The 5162-nt window shown below is 41.8% G+C and overlaps 1 non-coding gene across 1 annotated transcript; it reads left to right on the forward strand.

Moving 5' to 3' along the window:
• The first annotated feature begins 1351 nt into the window (after window positions 1–1351).
• On the forward strand, window positions 1352–1458 carry LOC133774780 (U6 spliceosomal RNA). Its single transcript, XR_009868157.1, has one exon. It is a non-coding gene; the product is annotated as a U6 spliceosomal RNA (small nuclear RNA).
• Window positions 1459–5162: the final 3704 nt, after the last annotated feature.

Here is a 5162-nt window from a genome sequence, read left to right on the forward strand (position 1 = left end):
CACTGGGGGCTGGTTTTGTGGTACAACAGGTTAAGCTGCCATTTCCAATGCCGGCATCCCATATCAGACCACCGTTTCAAGTCCTGGCTGCTCTGCTTCTCATGTAGCTCCCTGCCAATGCACCCGGGAAGTCAGCCCAAGTACTTGGGTCCCTGCCAGCCACATGGGAGAGCTGAATGGAGTTCCATGTTCCTGGCTTTTGCCTGGCCCAGTCCTGGATGTTCATTTGAGGATGAACAAATAGATGGAAGATTCTCTCTCTCTCTCTCTCTCTCTCTCTCTCTCTCCCTCCCTCCCTCCTTCCTTCCCTCTCTTTTCTCTGTCACTCTACCTTTCAAATAAAATAAATCTTAAAAAAAAAAAAAAGAAAAGAAGCTGCATTAGGGAAAATGCATGTAAGTCCTCGGCTCCCATGTTAACAGGCCAAACCAAATCCTTTACTGTTTTGACACAAAGAGGACTTTTTAAATATCAGCACTAATTAGGAATTCTAGATCCTAGGTCTTTGATCACGTTTTAGAATATTGGTTTCTCACTTGCTTCTTCCTTTATCCCATTGATTCAACAAATATTTAACGTGTACCTACTATGTGCTCTCAAGCACTGTAACAGTCCATAAAACAGCAAAGACTTTCTTTCACGGAGTTTCCTTTCTAGCTGGGGAGAGGAGGCGTTGGCTTTGAACTAGCTTACGAACGGGTGTTCCAGTTAAAGTCAAGTCTCCATGTGGCACTCCAGATTTACACAGGATAAATCGGGATGTGATAATTTGCATCAAAAAAAGATTCAATATTTTACTAAAAAAAAAAATCACAGAAGGATTCCCTTTAAATCTAAAACTCATACTCCCCCAACCCCACCAAGCCATTTCACTTACTCTGAATTTTCAAAGACTCTGCTTATTGTTAAGTGGATTGTCCCTGCTCTGTTCCTGGCATCTCCTGAACACCACCACAGGTGTCTGCCCCCCCACTCCCCCACTTCCCACCACCACCACACACACACACACACACATACACACACACATACACACACACCCGTAGTCTGCATAAGAGAAGTGACTTCAGAAAGCAGCATTTTTTCCAAAACAAAACACAACATCCTTTGACAAGACCCACTGGGCAGGAGACTAGAGGCAGGCCGGAGGAAAAGGCTGCGGCACTTCACTGCTGGTGACCTTCTCAGAGGCTCTGTGCACCCTCTTTATTTCAGAACTTAGGCAAGAGCAAAGAAAATCTGGAGTCAAGTGGGGATTCTCTTTCAGGTTGGTCTGGATCTTTCTCATTGACAGGAATGAGAGTAAAAGAGAAAAACAAGCTCAACCAATACAATTTTTAAAAACGAACCTGGTGTACTCACTTCAGCAGCACATATACTAAAACTGGAACAATCCAGAGACGCTTAGCATGGCCCCTGCATGAGGATGACATGCAAATTCATGAAGTGTTCCATATTTTAGGACTTTCTGTAAGAGGTGTGGCAAGCATCAATCTCGCAAAGTGACCCAGTGTAAGAAGAGCAAGGATTCCCTGTATCCCTGTATGCCTAGGGGAAGAGAGGCTATGATTGGAAACAGAGTGGCAATGGTGGGCAAAAAAAAGCCAACTTTCTGGAAAAAATCTAAAACCACGAAGAAGATTGTGCTACGGCTTGAATGTGTTGAGCCTAACTGCAGATCCAAGAGGATGCTGGCCATTAAGGGATGCAAGCATTTTGAACTGCGTGGAGATAAGAAGAGAAAGGGCCAAGTGATCCAGTTCTAAATTTGTGGTTTTTTGGTTTTTTTGTTTGTTTGTTTTGGTTTTTTTTGGTTTTTTTTTTTTTTGGCTATTAATTTTGGGGCAAAAATGTTGAAGCTATAAAAAATTAACCTGTAGGCAAATAAATACAGTGATATTCATACCCAAAGACAAAACAAATAAAAAACAAAAAGAAATGAACCTGATGAGCAGAGGATGTCATTTTTTCTCTCCTGACACTTTCAACTACTTAGAGGCTTGATTATCTGTCACCAGGACCTTTCCTTGTGAGCAATTTGGCCCATTGGCAGCTAGTGAGATCAGTTACTCCACGGAGATTTTGTATGAGAAAATAAATGAGAGCTGCCCCCACACACACACACACTCAGAAGAAATGAGAAAGGAACTGAAAAGAATATTCCTGATCTCACAAGGAACCCCCTGTTATTTCCCCACATTGGGGTTTGATTGATCAGTAACCACCTTTCCCAACCACTGTTACACTGCCAGGAAGCTCCCTGGGCCAGCTGTACTGTGGTTTGTTGGCATTATCAAAAAAAAAAAAAATCCCTACTGTATCCTGTTTAGAAAAGCTAATGTCATATCATGTACTTGAGGTCCACGGATTGGAAGGCTATCTCACTGAGATAGGGAAGGAAAAAGAAGAGACCCTTGAGTGTTCTCCCAGGTTGTTCACCTGCCCAAGAAGGATTCATTTTGAAAGGTGTCATGGTAATTGGGTAAGTTTAGGAGATACATATGCAGAAGGGTAATCAAAAACCAAATGAGCCATTCTTCAATTTAAGAGCTTTGCTTTGGCCGGCCCCATGGCTTAACAGGCTAATCCTCTGCCTTGCGGCGCTGGCACACCAGGTTCTAGTCCCGGTCGGGGCGCCGGATTCTATCCCAGTTGCCCGTCTTCCAGGCCAGCTCTCTACTATGGCCCGGGAAGGCAGTGGAGGATGGCCCAAGTGCTTGGGCCCTGTACCCGCATGGGAGACCAGGAGAAGCACCTGGCTCCTGGCTTCGGATCAGCAAGATGCGCTGGCCGCAGTGGCCATTGGAGGGTGAACCAGCGGCAAAAAGGAAGACCTTTCTCTCTGTCTCTCTCTCTCACTATCCACTCTGCCTGTCAAAAAAAAAAAAAAAAAAAAAAAAAGCTTTGCTTTACAATAAAGAGTCATGTTCTTGCCACCACTGTCATTTAAATTAGGACAGAAGTGTCTCAAGGAAGAATGGAACATGAAACTTCAAAAAGTTCATGGAAAATTTGAATCAGAAAAATGAGTTTATTTGGGTGCAAAAAGTTAAATCTATGCATATTTTTTTCTTATCATGCATTTCCACAAACTTTTGAGGAGCCCTTGTATAAATGGATTTCAAAATTTTTGCACCAAAATAAACTCATCTTTTAGTTCCATTTTCCATGAACCTTTTGAAGTGCCTTCATAGATGCACTATTAAAATGAGTTCAAAGTAGGAAGAAAATGAGTGCTTCTTCTATCGCAATGTTAGATCAGTCCAAACAGACCACAGTAGAAGCCCAGTCTCCACTTGCATGTCACAGCCCTACCTCTTCAAGGTTTCTCCTGGCCTTAGTGTTGGTGTTTTCATTGTGTCAAAGGTCAAGTTTGACCCCCATTCTGTATTGTTTTTGCAGAAAAGGACTTTCTGGCTCTTTCCAGAGAGCCTGTGACAAATGCCATCTGGCACATTAGAGAATTGCATTGAACTTTCAAAGGATGACCAGGTTCTACTTGTTGCTACTTAGACACAGCACTCAGAGTTTATTTTTGGTTGGAACTTGAACAAAATAGCAACAGTGAAACTTTTATTGGTGAACTGTGAAAGACCACATCAGTGTTTGGATCAAGCAGAGAAACTGAGCTTATCTTTGTCCGTAACAAGTCCCCCTCCTGTTGAGATACTGGACAGAGATATGCCTGGGCATGCACATTTGCCTAAACTTCTCATTACAAGTCATCTGTCCACATGGATCCTTCATTCATGCCACCACTTTCCCCAGCTGATTTTTATAAATGAAAGAAAAAAACAGAAGGACATTTTCAGAAGAAAAAATTTCCTCAGGTATACCCAAATTAGTAGCAATTTCCAACATGAAAACCAAGCCTTGAACTCGTGGTACAATGACCACATGGAAGCAGATAAAAATCTTTGGAAAAAAATTATTTCTTAAAGTTAGTCATATAGAAAGAAATTAAAGCAATGGATTTATAATGATACCATGGCTATTTAGAGCTGCCCACATGGTATGATACCCAACACATGATAAAAACCCTATAGGTATTGGAGTAACATCGAATCCTAAAACAGTCTAATCAAAAGTAAAAGGTAGGCATTTGACTTCAACTTATTGCAATGAGACTTATTGCATTAGTCAGCTTTTCATTACACAATGAAATACTAGAGGCAGCTAACTTGTAACGAAACATGATATAAAGCTCACCACTTTGGAGGTTCAAAGCCCAAACAGCAAAATGTAGGCATTGGCAAAGGAAGGCACCATGGCCAATAGTGGAGTAGGAACAGAGGAAGTGTCATGCGGTGAGCCAGAAAGCAGAGAGAGACACTGGGCCCAAACTTGGGCTTTCATAACAACCATCTCAGGAGAACTACCTTCTCAGGGCACATCACGATAATCTAACAACCTCTCACTAGACCCCATTTCCTAGAGATTCCACCACCTCCCAACAGTGCCACCATGGAGACCACGCCTTCTACATAAGGAAATTTGAGCGACATCCAAATCATATCCAAACCATAGCACCTGTAAAATTAAAGGGTGAGGAAGAGTACAGAAAGAAAAGTTCTACTCACAGTAAGAATCATTCAGAGTTATAACATTAGCAAGAACACAAACGTAAGGAGAGTATTGGGATTTAAAGCAGCACCCACAGACATGTGCCCCAGAAACATGCCTTATTCCTTTAGTTTTCCTGTTCCTCATTTTCTTCTGAACGGATTAGTGGAAAGTGATGATTTAGATAACTTCTCGGAAATTTCTCCAGAAATCACTTTCAAAACCTTGGGCCCCCTGCCCCTATTCTGTGTGCCTCTGTTGTTTTAACATTTCAGTGCCTGCTTTTTCAAAACATCAGCATCACAGAGCTCACTCTGAAATTCAGGTTATTGATGCGAGAGGGTTGAAATTTGTTCCATAATAAAGGTATGACAGGGATTTTCTTTACTTTGTGAACTGTTCCAATATGGTATAACTACAGAACACTGTTCCAAAAATCATTAGAGTTCCAGGAATACTGCTCAGAGATTTTGGAAAAATGTTTGAAAGTCTATCACCTCTACTATTCATATTTGTACCAACCGAGACTAAAGTATTTCCTGGCTCTAAAATTCTGTGACTCTACAGCTAGTTTCCTCTCTCCCTCTCCTCATCTAAGAGAG

Source organism: Lepus europaeus, chromosome 15 (assembly GCF_033115175.1).
Source record: "Lepus europaeus isolate LE1 chromosome 15, mLepTim1.pri, whole genome shotgun sequence".
Classification (NCBI taxonomy): Eukaryota; Metazoa; Chordata; class Mammalia; order Lagomorpha; family Leporidae; genus Lepus; species Lepus europaeus.